The sequence below is a fragment of the Oncorhynchus tshawytscha genome, unplaced genomic scaffold (assembly GCF_018296145.1).
Source record: "Oncorhynchus tshawytscha isolate Ot180627B unplaced genomic scaffold, Otsh_v2.0 Un_contig_4774_pilon_pilon, whole genome shotgun sequence".
Taxonomy (NCBI): domain Eukaryota; kingdom Metazoa; phylum Chordata; class Actinopteri; order Salmoniformes; family Salmonidae; genus Oncorhynchus; species Oncorhynchus tshawytscha.
In genome coordinates, this window is record NW_024609639.1 from 1 (window position 1) to 19,837 (window position 19,837).

The 19,837-nt window shown below is 39.6% G+C and overlaps 1 pseudogene; it reads left to right on the forward strand.

Moving 5' to 3' along the window:
* Positions 1–5,295: 5,295 nt before the first annotated feature.
* Positions 5,296–19,837, forward strand: part of LOC121845357 — a 56,604-nt pseudogene continuing 42,062 nt past the window's right edge.

Below are 19,837 nucleotides of genomic sequence, written 5' to 3' on the forward strand. Positions count from 1 at the left end.
TTGACTTCTGTGATCGTAAAGCCTTGGTTTCATGCATGTCAACATCAGAAGCCTCCTCCCTAAGTTTGTTTTACTCACTGCTCTAGCACACTCTGCTAACCCTGATGTCCTTGCTGTGTCTGAATCCTGGCTCAGGAAGGCCACCAAAATTCAGAGATTTCCATACCCAACTATAACATCTTCCGTCAAGATAGATCTGCCAAAGGGGGAGGAGTTGCAGTCTACTGCAGAGAGAGCCTGCAAAGTAATGTCATACTTTCCAGGTCCATACCCAAACAGTTCGAACTACTAATTTTGAAAATTACTCTCTCCAGAAATAAGTCTCTCACTGTTGCCGCCTGCTACCGACCCCCTCAGCTCCCAGCTGTGCCCTGGACACCATTTGTGAATTGATCGCCCCCATCTAGCCTCAGAGTTTGTTCTGTTAGGTGACCTAAACTGGGATATGCTTAACACCCCGCCAGTCCTACAATCTAAGCTAGATGCCCTCAATCTCACACAAATCATCAAGGAACCCACCAGGTACAACCCTAACTCTGTAAACAAGGGCACCCTCATAGACGTCATCCTGACCAACTGGCCCTCCAAATACACCTCTGCTGTCTTCAACCAGGATCTCAGCGATCACTGCCTCATTGCCTGTATCCGCTACGGAGCCGCAGTCAAACGACCACCCCTCATCACGGTCAAACGCTCCCTAAAACACTTCTGTGAGCAGGCCTTTCTAATCGACCTGGCCCGTGTATCCTGGAAGGACATCGACCTCATCCCGTCAGTTGAGGATGCCTGGTCATTCTTTAAAAGTAACTTCCTCACCATTTTAGATAAGCATGCTCCGTTCAAAAATGCAGAACTAAGAACAGATACAGTCCTTGGTTCACCCCAGACCTGACTGCCCTCGACCAGCACAAAAACATCCTGTGGCGGACTGCAATAGCATCGAATAGTCCCCGTGATATGCAACTGTTCAGGGAAGTCCGGAACCAATACACGCAGTCAGTCAGGAAAGCTAAGGCCAGCTTCTTCAGGCAGAAGTTTGCATCCTGTAGCTCCAACTCCAAAAAGTTCTGGGACACTGTGAAGTCCATGGAGAACAAGAGCACCTCCTCCCAGCTGCCCACTGCACTGAGGCTAGGTAACACGGTCACCACCGATAAATCCATGATTATCGAAAACTTCAATAAGCATTTCTCAACGGCTGGCCATGCCTTCCGCCTGGCTACTCCAACCTCGGCCAACAGCTCCTCCCCCGGCAGCTCCTCGCCCAAGCCTCTCCAAGTTCTCCTTTACCCAAATCCAGATAGCAGATGTTCTGAAAGAGCTGCAAAACCTGGACCCGTACAAATCAGCTGGGCTTGACAATCTGGACCCCTATTTCTGAAACTATCCGCCGCCATTGTCGCAACCCCTATTACCAGCCTGTTCAACCTCTCTTTCATATCGTCTGAGATCCCCAAGGATTGGAAAGCTGCCGCAGTCATCCCCCTCTTCAAAGGGGAGACACCCTGGACCCAAACTGTTACAGACCTATATCCATCCTGCCCTGCCTATCTAAGGTCTTCGAAAGCCAAGTCAACAAACAGGTCACTGACCATCTCGAATCCCACCGTACCTTCTCCGCTGTGCAATCTGGCTTCCGAGCCGGTCACGGGTGCACCTCAGCCACACTCAAGGTACTAAACGATATCATAACCGCCATCGATAAAAGACAGTACTGTGCAGCCGTCTTCATCGACCTTGCCAAGGCTTTCGACTCTGTCAATCACCATATTCTCATCGGCAGACTCAGTAGCCTCGGTTTTCGGATGACTGCCTTGCCTGGTTCACCAATTACTTTGCAGACAGAGTTCAGTGTGTCAAATCGGAGGGCATGCTGTCCGGTCCTCTGGCAGTCTCTATGGGGTACCACAGGGTTCAATTCTCGGGCCGACTCTTTTCTCTGTGTATATCAATGATGTTGCTCTTGCTGCGGGCGATTCCCTGATCCACCTCTACGCAGACGACACCATTCTATATACTTTCGGCCCGTCATTGGACACTGTGCTATCTAACCTCCAAACAAGCTTCAATGCCATACAACACTCCTTCCGTGGCCTCCAACTCCTCTTAAACGCTAGTAAAACCAAATGCATGCTTTTCAACCGATCGCTGCCTGCACCCGCATGCCCGACTAGCATCACCACCCTGGATGGTTCCGACCTTGAATATGTGGACATCTATAAGTACCTAGGTGTCTGGCTAGACTGCAAACTCTCCTTCCAGACTCATATCAAACACCTCCAATCAAAAATCAAATCAAGAGTCGGCTTTCTATTCCGCAACAAAGCCTCCTTCACTCACGCCGCCAAGCTTACCCTAGTAAAACTGACTATCCTACCAATCCTCGACTTCGGCGATGTCATCTACAAAATGGCTTCCAACACTCTACTCAGCAAACTGGATGCAGTATATCACAGTGCCATCCGTTTTGTCACTAAAGCACCTTATACCACCCACCACTGCGACTTGTATGCTCTAGTCGGCTGGCCCTCGCTACATATTCGTCGCCAGACCCACTGGCTCCAGGTCATCTACAAGTCCATGCTAGGTAAAGCTCCGCCTTATCTCAGTTCACTGGTCACGATGGCAACACCCATCCGTAGCACGAGCTCCAGCAGGTGTATCTCACTGATCATCCCTAAAGCCAACACCTCATTTGGCCGCCTTTCGTTCCAGTACTCTGCTGCCTGTGACTGGAACGAATTGCAAAAATCGCTGAAGTTGGAGACTTTTATCTCCCTCACCAACTTCAAACATCAGCTATCTGAGCAGATAACCGATCGCTGCAGCTGTACATAGTCTATTGGTAAATAGCCCACCCATTTTCACCTACCTCATCCCATACTGTTTTTATTTATTTACTTGCTCTTTTGCACACCAATATCTCTACCTGTACATGACCATCTGATCATTTATCACTCCAGTGTTAATCTGCAAAATTGTAATTATTCGCCTACCTCCTCATGCCTTTTACACATCATTTACATTACCACATCATTTTACATTACCATTTACATTACCACATTATTACATTACCACATCATTTACATTACGTACACATAATTTACATTACCACATCATTTACATTACCACATCATTTACATTATCATATTTACACATTACCACATCATTTACATTACCACATCATTTACATTACATTGCCCATCATTTACATGACCACATCATTACCACATCATTACATTAACATATCATTTACATTACCACATCATTTACATTACATTACATAATTTACATTACCATCTTTTGCATTACCACATCATTTACATTACCACATCATTTTACCACATCATTTACATTACATTTACATGACCATTTACATTACCACATAATTTACATTAACACATAATTTACATTACCACATCATTTACATTACCACATAATTTACATTAGCACATAATTTACATTACCACATCATTTACATTACCACATTATTTACATTACATTACCACATCATTTACATTACCGCATCATTTACATTACCACATTATTTACATTACATTACCACATCATTTACATTACCACATTATTTACATTACATTACCACATCATTTACATTACATTACACATCATTTACATTACCACATCATTTACATTCCCACATCATTTACATTACCACATTATTTACATTACATTACCACATCATTTACATTACCACATCATTTGCATTACATTACACATCATTTACATTACATTGCCGCATCATTTACATTACCACATCATTTACATTACATTACACATCATTTACATTACCACATAATGTACATTACATTACCACATCATTTACATTACCCACATCATTTACATTACATTACACATCATTTACATTACCACATTATTTACATTACCACATCATTTACATTAACATATCATTTACATTACCACATCATTTACATTACCACATAATTTACATTACCACATAATTTTACATTACCCACATCATTTACATTACCACATAATTTACATTACACATAATTTACATTACCACATCATTTACATTACCACATCATTTACATTACCACATAATTTACATTACCACATCATTTACATTACATTGCCACATCATTTACATGACCACATCATTTACATTACCACATCATTTACATTACATTGCCGCATCATTTACATTACCACATCATTTACATTACATTACACATCATTTACATTACCACATAATGTACATTACATTACCACATCATTTACATTACCACATCATTTACATTACATTACATCATCATTTACATTACCACATTATTTACATTACCACATCATTTACATTAACACATCATTTACATTACCACATCATTTACATTACATTAATTTCATCATTTACATTACCACATCATTTTACATTACCACATCATTTACATTACACATAATTTACATTACCATCATTTTACATTGCCATCATTTGCGATACCATAATTTACATTACCACATCATTTACGTTACATTGCCACATCATTTACATGACCACATCATTTACATTACCACATCATTTACATTACCACATTATTTACATTATCATCATTTACATTAACATATCATTTACATCATCATTTACATTACTGCATCATTTACATTACCACATCATTTACATGACCACATCATTTAAATTACCACATCATTTACATTACAAGATATTAAACCACCAGTTAGTGGTAACATTAAACCACCGGTTAGAGGTAACATTAAACCACCGGTTAGAGGTAACATTAAACCACCGGTTAGTGGTAACATTAAACCACCGGTTAGTGGTAACATTAAACCACCGGTTAGAGGTAACATTAAACCACCGGTTAGAGGTAACATTAAACCACCGGTTAGTGGTAACATTAAACCACCGGTAAGTGGTAACATTAAACCACCGGTTGGTTAGTGGTAACATTAAACCACCGGTTAGTGGTAACATTAAACCACCGGTTAGAGGTAACATTAAACCACCGGTTGGTTAGTGGTAACATTAAACCACCGGTTAGTGGTAACATTAAACCACCGGTTAGAGGTAACATTAAACCACCGGTTAGAGGTAACATTAAACCACCGGTTGGTTAGTGGTAACATTAAACCACCGGTAAGTGGTAACATTAAACCACCGGTTGGTTAGTGGTAACATTAAACCACCGGTTAGTGGTAACATTAAACCACCGGTTAGTGGTAACATTAAACCACCGGTTAGAGGTAACATTAAACCACTGATGGACAAATATGCAGAGCATTTCGGGCATTGGTGTGAGAATGGCGCTCTTCAACGACTTTGATGAGATCAGGGCTCCTATTGGCCAGGAGGCACATAGATTGACAGCTGACTGCCCAGCCCTGCAACACCCCTCAGATTACACTGTCCAAAACCGGCTCAAGTGCTTGGCTCACACACATCACCGAGGTTCTATTTCACTTGCAGAGAGACAGAGAGGGGAGAGAGAGAGAGAGAGAGAGAGAGAGGTATAGAGAGAGAGAGAGAGAGAGAGAGAGAGAGAGAGAGAGAGAGAGAGAGAGAGAGAGAGAGAGAGAGAGAGAGAGAGAGAGAGAGATAGAGAGAGAGAGAGAGAGAGAGAGAGAGAGAGAGAGAGAGAGAGAGAGAGAGAGAGAGGTAGAGAGAGAGAGAGAGAGAGAAAGAGAGAGGGGACACTAGGACGGTTCTGTGCGGTGCTCCAATGTCACTCCTGAACGGGCCATAGCTAAACCAGAGGAGCGTCATAAAGACCCACAGCTCCGGTACCAGGCTACCGTGGAAGCCCTTCGGATTAACTTTTCACTTGACTTCACTTCTCTTTAGAGCGACAGCTTTCTTCCTCTCGTGCGTCTCTCTACGGTCAGTCGGTGGAATGGCAGAGAAGCGACGCTCTTCGTGCAATCTGAGCGTCAAGGCGCACGCGTTCTCGGTGGAAGCTCTCATCGGGGCAGAGAAGACACGGAAGCTCGGGGACGACGACACCGGGGTGTGCTGTCTTGATGAGTGACCGAGGTGTTGGAACTTCCCGCTAACGGAGGGAGAGAGAGAAGAAGGTGTATGACCGCGCCATCGACCGGGCAGCGAGATAGAGTGTGCTAGTGACGGCTCGCGCGTAAGTAAAGATCGTTCCGGTTGCAGTGGACTGATGGCACCGGATAAAAGCAAAAATACCCTCACCGCCACTCCGGAGGCTCTATCACATCAGCTCCAAACCCTCCACAAACATCTACAACACGTAGCCTAAACTCTCTCACACTATAGTTCAGTTACGCTAACTAACTAGTTACGCAAGATAAACCAAATGTAGCTGCATGCAGATAGTAAACTGAACACTGACGAAAGAAGAACTATTAGGCTACAACTATTCTAACAGTGACTTTCACTCAGAAGGAATAGAACTGCACATTTATTCAGACCCCTTATTCTCAAATGGATTAAACAAAAGAAAATGTATCTCATCAATCTACATAAAATACCCCATAATGACAAAGCCGAAACAGGCTTTTAGAAAATTGTACTAATTTATACAAAGTAAATAAAAAACAGAAATACCTTATTTAGTATTCAGACCTTTTGCTATGAAACTCGAAATTGAGCTCATGTGCATCCTGTTTCCATTGATCATCCTTGAGATGTTTCTACAACTTGATTGGAGTAAATTCAATTAATTGGACATGATTTGGGAAAGGCTCACACCTGTTCATACAAGGTCCCACAGTTGACAGTGCATGCCAGAGCAAAACCAAGTCATAAAGTCGTAGGAATTGTCCGTAGAGCTCAGAGACAGGATTGTGCCAGGCACAGATCTGAGAAGGGTACCAAGAACATTTCTGCAGCATTGAAGATCCCCAAGAACACAGTGGCCTCCAGCATTCTTAAATGGAAGAAGTTTGGAACCACGGAGACTCTTCCTAGAACTGTCCGCCCCTCTAAACTGAGCAACCGGGGGAGAAGGTCCTTGAAACTGATGGTCAAACTGACAGAGTTCCAGAGGTCCTCTGTGGAGATGGGAGAATCTTCCAGAAGGACAACCATCTCTGCAGCACTCAACCAAAAGACATTTATGGTAGTGGCCAGACGGAATCCACTCCTCAGTAAAAAGACACATGACAGTCCGCTTGGAGTTTGCCAAAAGGCACCTAAAGGACTCGGACCATGAGAATCAAGATTCTCTGGTCTGATGAAACCAAGATTTAACTATTTTGCCTGAATGCCAAGCGTCACGTCTGGAGGAAACCATCCCTACGGTGAAGCATGTTGGTGGCAGCATCATGCTGTGGGGATGTTTTCAACGGCAGAGACTAGTCAGGATCGAGGGAAAGATGAACAAAGCAAAGTACAGAGAGATCCTTGATGAAAACCTGCTCCAGATCACTCAGAACCTCAGACAAGGCAGGGAGTTGCTTCGGGACAAGTCTCTGAATGTCCTTGAGCGGCCCAGCCAGAGCCAGGACTTGAACCCGATCTAATATCTCTGGAGTTACCTGAAAATAGCTGTGCAGCAACACTCCCCATCCAACCTGACAGAGCTTGAGAGGATCTGCAGAGAAGAATGGGAGAAACTCCCCAAATACAGGTGTGCCAAGCTTGAAGAGTCATACCCAAGAAGACTTGATTCTGTAATCACTGTCTAAGGTGCTTCAACAAAGTAAAGGGTCTGAATACTTATCTAAATATGTTTCAGTTTTTTATTTTTAATCAATTTGCAAATATTTCTATAAACCTGTTTTTGCTTTGTCATTATGGGGTATTATTGTGTGTAGATTGACGAGGGAAAAAACTATTTAATCAATTTTAGAATAAGGGGCTGTAACGTAATAAAATGTGGAAAAAATCAAGGGGTCTGAATACTTTCTGAATGCACCGCATATATATATATATTATTAGTAGTATTATTGTTGACCTGTATTAATTGTTAATGTTGTTATAATATTAGTATGTCTTGTTGACCTGTATTAATTGTTAATGTTGTTATAATATTAGTAGTATTATTGTTGATCTGTATTAATTGTTAATGTTGTTATAATATTAGTAGTATTATTGTTGATCTGTATTAATTGTTAATGTTGTTATAATATTAGTATGTCTTGTTGACCTGTATTAATTGTTAATGTTGTTATAATATTAGTAGTATTATTGTTGATCTGTATTAATGGCTGTTGTTGTTATAATATTAGTATGTCTTGTTGACCTGTATTTATGTATTAATGGCTGTTGTTGTTAAATTATTAGTATGTCTTGTTGACCTGTAGTAATTGTTAATGTTGTTATAATATTAGTAGTATTATTGTTGATCTGTATTAATGGCTGTTGTTGTTATAATATTAGTATGTCTTGTTGACCTGTATTTATGTATTAATGGCTGTTGTTGAATGTGGTTGTTATATTGCTGTAACTGAATCCATAGTTTCGCTTTCTGAACGACCACAACAATAAGCTCCGAGGTTTTCAAGAACCTAATTCTTGACAATATCTAAATTAAGGCCGGCATGAATGAATTTAAGTATGTATTACATTCAATAAAAGACTAATCTTCAACAACCAAGTGCACAGCTATAATAATAGCCTAATAACGATACATAGCCTTAATGACGTATACACTTGAACAGGTCTACAATTAGATATTTACAAAAGATAAACATTTAGCAAAGGGTTTGGAACTATTTAACCTATAGGCCTAGTTCAGAAACTCACAGCTTTTGAAACATTAGCTTAAATAAATCACATGTTACATCTGTAAAATAATGATTCAAACATGAATGATGTGGTGATTATAGTCCCCGCTCTACTGTAGATATGTGATATATTATCCGGTTATCGGTCTGGTAGATAGAAACAGCTATGCCAGTGAGTAATAGGCGGCTTTATGAGTCGCGTTACAATCATAAACATTCCAATTAGCGGCAGGAAAATGGCCCCGAACGGAGCCGTTATATGAACGGGGTTTATACATGCATTAAAAACACACAAACACTGCACTGTTAAATTGTAAAATAAAATAAAAAATATATAATCCTGGTTATACGTCTGAAAGAGGGTTGTGGCTCCAGTATCGCGAGTTGTTTTTATTGGTGATAATTTAGGCATCACCGTGATACAGTAAAACCAACATCGTCGTAAATTAATAAATGCGACAGTAACGCTAATAACATGTCACTGAGTAGAGTTGTTTAAGCCTGTCCTTAGAGTTGTTTAAACCTGTCCTATAGAGTTGTTTTGTCCTTAAGTTGTTCATTCCTGTCCTATTGAGTTGTTTAAACCTGTCCTATAGAGTTGTTCAGTCCTGTCCTATTGAGTTGTTTAAACCTGTCCTATAGAGTTGTTCAGTCCTGTCCTATTGAGTTGTTGTTTCCTGTCCTAGAGTTGTTCATTCCTGTCCTATTGAGTTGTTTAAACCTGTCCTATAGAGTTGTTCATTCCTCTCCTATTGTGGCCTGAACACCTATTCTGACAGCAACACAAACGTACCAGCCTGGTCTGGTCTGAGGAGCGGAACAGACACGGCCCGTTTGGCGATTAGCTGTTTAGAGAGCCATGATTAGGGTTAACACACACACACACACACACACACACACACACACACACACACACACACACACACACACACACACACACACACACACACACACACACATACACACACACGAACGCACGCGCACACATACATACACACACGCACGCACGCGCACATACACACACCCCTAACTGTACCTTTAGGCCTGTAGTCACTAGACTATTAGCAGCATATTGTACCAGTAGTATTATTACATTAAAACATTAAACTGTCTTTCCGTAGCAGAGAGTTGTGACGTGGTGTTGGAGGCCCAGGCCCAGCGCACGCCGCCGGTAACAGTAACGGTTCCCGGAGAGGAGATGAGCGTGGACTTGCAGGGCTCCGACCTGTGGAAACGGTTTCACGAGATTGGTACGGAGATGATCATCACGAAGGCCGGCAGGTGGGAGAACACATTAACGTTATCACACACATTACATGACATTACGTCACATTGACAGATGAAATAAAGAAGAGAGGAAAACGAAGAGAATCGAACAAATAACAAGTCTTCGTGTTGAAGTTGAAAGGATGTGCAGATGTTTTAGATAAACGTTCTGCTATGATAGAATTCGGTTATGTATAATATTATAAATATAAAGTTATGTTTTTTTCATCGGACTGATTCATTTATAAGAAGCTCAAAGTTTAAGAAAAGGAAATATCGTAAACATTATTTGGTAGCAATGTTGTAAACAATTGTGGAGCTTCGACTAATAATAATAATAATAATAATAACAATGTTTTAAATATTTGTTTATTCTAATCTCATTTAAAGCATAATTTAGAAACTCATGTCGGAGCCTATCGGTGATGAAATGTTTTTTATATTCTGACAGGCTCCGTTTCAGAATCATATATTAGTCTAATGGTTGGATATATCAATCTGTGAGAAATGTGTTGGATCATTTGGTGTTATGTGAAATCCTAATGTCAGCCATTGTAAATATGACTACCTGACTATGATGCATACAGATATGAGGCATTTGTGTAACTCTATTTAATGTCGGACATCGACTTTCTGTTTTCCCGGTGCAGGCGGATGTTCCCCGCTATGCGCGTGAAGATCTCGGGTCTGGACCCCCGCCAGCAGTACTACGTCGCCATGGACGTTATCCCCTGGACAACAAAAGATACAGGCGAGGAATAATACCACATCATTTACTAATTATTTATTATAGTATATAGCAATTCTATGTCTACCGCGGCTACAGGCTATTTCTGTAGTTTTGGTCAAAGTTGAAATAGGCTATATAGACTAACAGTGCTAGGGGTGGTTAAGATTGGAGACATTTCAATAGTTCTCTGTAACACACGGACAAAACATGGTGTGTCGTATTGTGGGTAAAGTATATGGAGATAACATGGTAGGCTATATTTAATATAGCAGAAACCCGCGAGGTTTAAGGTTTTGTTAAAATCATTTTCTTCGGTGGCCAGAGGCTGGAGCAGGACAAGTGGTGTTGGTCTGTCAGTTGATCAGTCAGAGTCAGAGATGGTTGTATCCCCGTGCCGTTTGGGAAGATAAACTCCTTTTGCACAGCTGACCTCCTAACCTCCCAGGCCTGAAGGTCTACCAACAAATGTTACAATAACAGGAACAACAAAAACCTGTTTTGAAGTTATTCTCTCTCTCCCCCTCTCTGTCTATGTGTGTGCAGGTACGTGTACCACAGCTCCAAGTGGATGGCCGCGGGAAACGCGGATTCCCCGGTTCCACCACGTGTGTATGTCCACCCCGACTCGCTGGCTTCTGGTGAGACTTGGATGCGTCAGGTGATCAGCTTCGACAAACTCAAACTGACCAATAATGAGCTGGATGACCAGGGGCATGTAGGTTACCTAGACAACACTACCTACTGTATATATATTATACATACTGAATATTGTATATATTATGTCACCAACACTAAACACTATTATCTCTGTATTATTAGGCATAATTCTATAGATTGGTGGATGGATATATTTAAGTACACTGATTGATGAGCCTATATTATTTGTTATTCTACTGTGAAATACAGTGTCTTTAAACCTGTAAAATATAATGAAGTAAAATAAAGTGTGTTTAAACCAGAGAAACTTGAGAGGGGACTTCAATCAAATAAAAGTTAAGAAGTTCTGCTTGAAATGTAATATTTGATCATATTTGTATTATTATCATGTTTACTGTATAATATATGTTGTGATTGATCAAAGGACAGAGGTCAGTGGTCTCTGGTATATATTCTGAGTAAAGGATGCTGCTTATTGGCCTGGTTCCTCTCTAGGTTTCTTCCTAGGTTCCTGCCTTTCTAGGGAGTTTTTTCTAGCCACTGTGTGTGGGGTTTTAGGCTGGGTTTCTGTATAGCACTTTGAGATATCAGCTGATCTAAGAAGGGCTATATAAATACATTTGATTTCATTTGATTTATTATATTCCTATTTTATATTATTATACATGATCGTATCTGGGTTGCTTTCAGAGGAAATAAATAGATCATATTTTAAAGTTTCATCCTCCAATTAGTATGATATGTATGGCTATTAGTATGGTATGTATGGCTATTAGTATGGTATGTATGGCTATTAGTATGGTATGTATGGCTATTAGTATGGTATGTATGGCTATTAGTATGGTATGTATGGCTATTAGTATGGTATGTATGGCTATTAGTATGATATGGATAGCTATTAGTATGATATGGATAGCTATTAGTATGATATGGATGGCTATTAGTATGATATGTATGGCTATTAGTATGATATGGATAGCTATTAGTATGATATGGATAGCTATTAGTATGATATGGATGGCTATTAGTATGATATGTATGGCTATTAGTATGATATGTATGGCTATTAGTATGATATGGATGGTTATTAGTATGATACGTATGACAGTTAGTATGATACGTATGACAATTAGTATGATATGGATGGCTATTAGTATGATATGTATGGCTATTAGTATGATATGTATGGCTATTAGTATGGTATGTATGGCTATTAGTATGATATGTATGGCTATTAGTATGATATGGATGTATTAGTATGATACGTATATTAGTATGATACGTATGACAATTAGTATGATATGGATGGCTATTAGTATGATATGTATGGCTATTAGTATGATATGTATGGCTATTAGTATGGTATGTATGGCTATTAGTATGATATTAGCTATTAGTATGATATGTATGGCTATTAGTATGATATGTATGGCTATTAGTATGATATGGATGGCTATAGTATGATATGTATGGCTATTAGTATGATATGTATGGCTATTAGTATGATATGGATAGCTATTAGTATGATATGGATGGCTATTAGTATGATATGGCTATTAGTATGATATGGATAGCTATTATGATATGGTAGTATGATATGGATAGCTATTAGTATGATATGGATGGCTATTAGTATGATATGTATGGCTATTAGTATGATATGGATGGCTATTAGTATGATATGTATGGCTATTAGTATGACGTATGGCTATTAGTTATGTATGGCTATTAGTATGATATGGACTATTAGTTGACAGTTAGTTACGTATGACAATTAGTATGATATGTATGGCTATTAGTATGATATGTATGGCTATTAGTATGATATGTATGGCTATTAGTATGATATGGATGGCTATTAGTATGATATGGATGGCTATTAGTATGATATGTATGGCTATTAGTATGATATGGATGGCTATTAGTATGATATGTATGGCTATTAGTATGACGTATGGCTATTAGTATGATATGTATGGCTATTAGTATGATACGTATGACAGTTAGTATGATACGTATGACAATTAGTATGGTATGTATGGCTATTAGTATGATATGTATGGCAGTTAGTATGGTATGTATGGCTATTAGTATGATATGTATGGCTATTGGTATGATATGTATGGCTATTAGTATGATATGTATGACAATTAGTATGGTATGTATGGCTATTAGTATGATATGTATGACAGTTAGTATGATATGTATGACAGTTAGTATTATACGTATGACAATTAGTATGGTATGTATGGCTATTAGTATGATATGTATGACAGTTAGTATGATATGTATGACAGTTAGTATTATACGTATGACAATTAGTATGATATGTATGGCTATTAGTATGATATGTATGGCATGTATTCATTTGTGGATGTCCCTCCTCCAATTCGTATAATACGTTACAAATTGCAATTCGTTACGAATTTTGTAAACGTATGATATGTTACGAATTCCAATTTGTCGTGGGTAACGTTAGCTAAGTGGCTAATGCTAACGTTAGCTAGCTGGCTAACATGAATTAGGGTTTGGGTTAGGAGTTATTGTTAAAGGGTTAAGGGTTAGGGTTAGGGGAAGGGTTGGCCAACATGCTAATTAATTACAAAGTAGCTAAAAGTAGATAGTAAGTAGTTGCAAAGTTGCTAATTAGCTAACATGCTTTCATTGTCCTTTGGGTTGCTAGACTTTGGCTTTAAATGCCCACCCATCCACCCTGACCACCCACCCTACTTTCATTTTTGCCTTAAGTAACCTTCTCTTTTATGCAAACGTAACATATCATACTAATTTGAGTGTGCCGGATTTACTTTATTATGTTACGTCTTGTCTATGAGACCAGGCTGGAAGATTAGTTTAGTTTAATTTGAATGTTTTTAGAATCATTGTTATATGTTAATCAGACTTAAGCCCTCAGGCAGGACAAAATGTTTTTGGCAGTTCAAAGACAACAGTATGTGTGTGTGTGTGTGTGTGTGTGTTTAAGTATGCATTTGTGCTTTATGGTGTGGGAATATAGCAGGTAATTCCATTGGTGTGTAATTGTGTGCGCCCGCGTGTGTAATTCTGCTGCAGTCTAATTGTGCCCTAACCGGGCTGTGTGTGTGTTCAGATCATTCTCCACTCCATGCATAAGTACCAGCCGCGTGTGCATGTGATTCAGAAGGAGCGTGGCGAGGAGCTGTCTCATGTTAGAGCCGTTCCCCAGGGAGACGGAACCAGAACACTCAGTTTCCCAGAGACTGTCTTCACCACTGTCACCGCATACCAGAACCAACAGGTAACATTCATATAACGTTTAAACAACATTCACACAACTGTATCAGGACCTACAGACAACCATACATACACTAGCCACTATACCACGTCACTGACTACTAGAACCAACAGCAAACCTTTCCATATAACTTATAGAACATGCACGCAATATTTACACAACATTCACAGAACCAAACCAGAACCAACAGGTAACATCCACACAACATTTACACAACATTCAAACAACATTCAGAAAATATAGACAAACTAACCGTAAACAAATGTTTTCTCACCATCCAGCTCAGAACACAGTAAAGGCAGGAGAGTTCTGACTGTAGAGTATTAGAGTTAAAGGGAAGGAAACGAAACTGTAGAGCTCTGACTGTAGAGTATTAGAGTTAAAGGGAAGGAAACGAGAGCTCTGACTAAAGGAAGGAAACGAGAGCTCTGACTGTAGAGTATTAGAGTTAAAGGGAAGGAAACGAGAGCTCTGACTGTAGAGTATTAGAGTTAAAGGGAAGGAAACGAGAGCTCTGACTGTAGAGAGTATTAGAGTTAAAGGGAAGGAAACGAGAGCTCTGACTGAAGAGTATTAGAGTTAAAGGGAAGGAAACAAGAGTTCTGACTGTAGAGTATTAGAGTTAAAGGAAGGAAAAGAGAGTTCTGACTGAAGAGTATTAGATAAAGGGAAGGAAATGAGAGTTCTGACTGTAGAGGGAAGGAAGGAAACGAGAGTTCTGACTGTAGAGTATTAGAGTTAAAGGGAAGGAAAGAGTTCTGACTGTAGAGTATTAGAGTTAAAGGGAAGGAAACGAGAACTGTAGAGTATTAGAGTTAAAGGGAAGGAAACGAGAGCTCTGACTGTAGAGAGTATTAGAGTTAAAGGGAAGGAAACGAGAGTTCTGACTGTAGAGTATTAGAGTTAAAGGGAAGGAAACAAGAGCTCTGACTGTAGAGAGTATTAGAGTTAAAGGGAAGGAAACGAGAGTTCTGACTGTAGAGTATTAGAGTTAAAGGGAAGGAAAAAGTTCTGAGAGTTCTGACTGTGTAGAGTATTAGAGTTAAAGGGAAGGAAACGAGAGTTCTGACTGTAGAGTATTAGAGTTAAAGGGAAGGAAACGAGAGCTCTGACTGTAGAGTATTAGAGTTAAAGGGAAGGAAACGAGAGTTCTGACTGTAGAGTATTAGAGTTAAAGGGAAGGAAAAGAGAGTTCTGACTGTAGAGTATTAGAGTTAAAGGGAAGGAAACGAGAGCTCTGACTGTGATCAAAGTAACTTAGCTGTAGTCACCATCTGGTTACCTGTAACTTCAAACATAGTTATGTTTTTGGGTTATTACATATTTATTAACATATTTCCAGATAACTTGTAAACTGCCCACAATGCACTATTTCTCAACCTCATATGGAGGATCTACTCTGTGCTACAGAGTTTGTAGTTCATATGCTAGCTCAAGCTGGCTAACGTTAGCCACTAGCCATGATACCATGTAACTACACTTCAGATCAAGGGTTGGCGGTGGTGAGCTTCAAACCACCAATCACAGGGAGTGTGATGTAATCAAGAAACAGATGGGACATGTGCAGCATGCTCTTCCTGGAGTTTGTGGCTGTGTTATGTAGTGGGAACCTGTTAGGACTGCAGGCTGTGGTGCTCTATTTTTGTAGGTTTAGACACTCGTCTGCTCTCCTATCTGTTGTATCAACGTTTAGCTACGTTCTCTGTGAAGTAAGCTAAGGGAGTTTTGTAACATTTTCCACCTTGTCTTAGTGCTAGCGCAGATAAAAAGGAGTTGAGGAGATGATAATTGAGAAAGAGCATGGTCTCTACTGTTTTTACTGGTCTCTAGTTTACTTTATTGGATTCTACTGGACTATTCTGGAGTTAACTCGACTCTAACGCTATCTACTGGTCTTCACTTGTTTCTACTAGTCTTTACAATTCTCTACTGATCTCTGCTGGTATCTACTGGTCTCTACTGATCTCCAATGGTATCTACTGATCTTTAGTATTCTTTACTGATCTCCAATGGTATCTACTGGTCTCTGCTGATCTCTACTGGTATCTACTGGTCTCTAGTATTCTGTACTGATCTCCAATGTTATCTACTGGTCTCTGCTGATCTCTACTGGTATCTACTGGTCTCTACTGATCTCCAATTGTATCTACTGGTATCTACAATTCTCTACTGATCTCCAATGGTATCTACTGGTCTCTACTATTCTCTACGGATCTCTGCTGGTATCTACTGGTCTCTACTGATCTCCAATGGTATCTACTGGTCTCTACTGATCTCTACTGGTATCTACTGGTCTCTAATGATCTCCAATGGTATCTACTGATCTCTAGTATTCTCTACTGATCTCCAATGTTATCTACTGGTATCTACTATTATCTACTGATCTCCAATGGTATCTACTGGTATCTACCATTCTCTACTGATCTCTAACAGTATCTACTGATCTCTACTGATCTCTAATGGTATCTACTGGTCTCTAGTATTCTCTACTGATCTCCAATGGTCTTTACTGGTCTCTACTGATCTCTAATGGTATCGACTGGTCTCTGCGGATCTCCAATTGTATCTACTGGTCTCTACTGATCTTTAATGGTATCTACTGGTCTCTACTGATCTCTAATGGTATTTACTGGTCTCTACTGATCTTTAATGGTATCTACTGGTCTCTACTGATCTCTAATGGTATTTACTGGTCTCTAATGGTATCTACTGGTCTCTACTGATCTCTAATAGTATATACTGGTCTCTACTGATCTCTAATGGTATCTACTGGTCTATGCTGATCTCTAATGGTATCTAATTGGCGCTACTATTCTCTACTGATCTCTAATGGTATCTACTGGTCTCTACTGATTTATAATAGTATCTAATGTTCTCTACTGACCTCTAATAGTATCTACTGGTCTCTACTATTCTCTACTTGGCTCTACTATTCTCTACTGATCTCCAATGGTATCTACTGGTCTCTACTGATCTCTAATGGTATCTACTGGTCTCTACTGACCTCTAATAGTATCTACTGGTCTCTACTATTCTCTAATGATATCTACTGGTCTATACTATTCTCTACTTGGCTCTACTATACTCTACTGATCTCCAATGGTATCGACTGGTCTCAAATGATCTCTAATGGTATATTCTGGTCTCTACTGATCTCTAATAGTATCTTCTGGTCTCTACTATTCTCTACTTGGCTCTACTATTCTCTACTGATCTCCAATGGTATCAACTGGTCTCTACTATTCTCTTCTGATCTCTAATGGTTCTACTGGTCTCTGCTGATCTCTAATGGTATCTACTTGGCTCTACTATTCTCTTCTGATCTCTAATGGTTCTACTGGTCTCTGCTGATCTCTAATGGTATCTACTTGTCTCTACTATTCTCTACTGATCTCTAATGGTATCTACTGGTCTCTGCTGATCTCTAATGGTATCTACTTGGCTCTACTATTCTCTTCTGATCTCTAATGGTTCTACTGGTCTCTACTGATTTATAATGGTGTCTACTGGTCTCTACTGGTCTCTTCTATGCCCAACTGATCTGTAATGGTATCCACTGGCCTATGCTATTCTCTACTGATCTCTAATGGTATCTACTGGACTCTATGCTTCTCTACTGATCTCTGTTTATATCTACTGGTTTCTACTGATCTCTAATGGTATCTACTGGTCTCTACTATTCTCTACTGATCTCTAATGGTATCTACTGGTCTCTACTTTTCTCTTCTGATCTCTAATGGTATCTACTGGTCTCTACTGATATCTAATGGTATCTACTTGTCTCCACATATCTTTAATGGCATCTACTGATCTCTAATAGTATCCACTGGTCTCTACTGATATCTAATGGTATCTACTGGTCTCTACTGATCTCTAATGGTATCTACTTGTCTCCACATATCTTTAATGGCATCTACTGATCTCTAATAGTATCCACTGGTCTCTACTGATATCTAATGGTATCTACTGGTCTCTACTGATCTCTAATGGTATCTACTTGTCTCCACATATCTTTAATGGCATCTACTGATCTCTAATGGTATCTTCTGGTCTATGCTGTTCTCTACTGATCTCTAATGGTCTCTACTATTCTCTACTGACCTCTAATGGTATCTACTGGTCTCTACCATTCTCTACTGACCTCTAATGGTATCTACTGGTCTCTACTATTCTCTACTGATCTCTAATGGGCTCTACTGGTCTCTACTGAACTCTAATGGTATCTACTGATCTCTACTATTCTCTACTGATCTCTAATGGAATCTACTGGTCTCTACTATTCTCTACTGATCTGTAATGGTCTCTACTGATCTCTAATTGTTTCTACTTGTCTCTAATGATCTGTAATGGTCTCTACTGCTCTCTACTGCTCTGTAATGGTCTCTACTGGTCTCTACTGCTCTGTAATGGTCTCTACTGATCTGTAATTATATATTTTGGTCTCTACTTGTCTCTACTGGTGGTTCTGTTTTTACTGAATGATGTTTAATGTTTGAGGAGAGCGGCAATACCTATAAACTGGACACGGGTAATACACACAAAGACACACACACTAACACACATGCGCACACCCACATGCGCACACCCACAAGCATGCACGCACACACAAACACACACACACACACACATACACGCACAAGCGTGCACACACACACACGCACACACCCACACACCACACACACACACACACACACACACACACACACACACACACACACACACACACACACACACACACACACACACACACACACACACACACACACACACACACACACACACACACACACACACACACACACACACACTCAGACCATAACTTCCTGGCTAATTGCTGTATCAAACTCTTGTTGTGAAATAAAAACAACATCAACACCAACAACATAATCTATATAATAACACCACCAATATCACCTGTTTAATAACACCAATAACATAATCTATATAATAACACCAACAACATCATCTACATAATAATATCAACAACATCATCTACATAATAATATCAACAACATCATCTACATAATAACACCAACAACATCATCTACATAATAACACCAACAACATAAACAACATCATCTATATAATAACACCAACAACATCATCTACATAATAACATCAACAACATAAACAACATCATCTATATAATAACACCAACAACATCATCTACATAATAATATCAACAACATCAACAACATCATCTATATAATAACACCATCAAC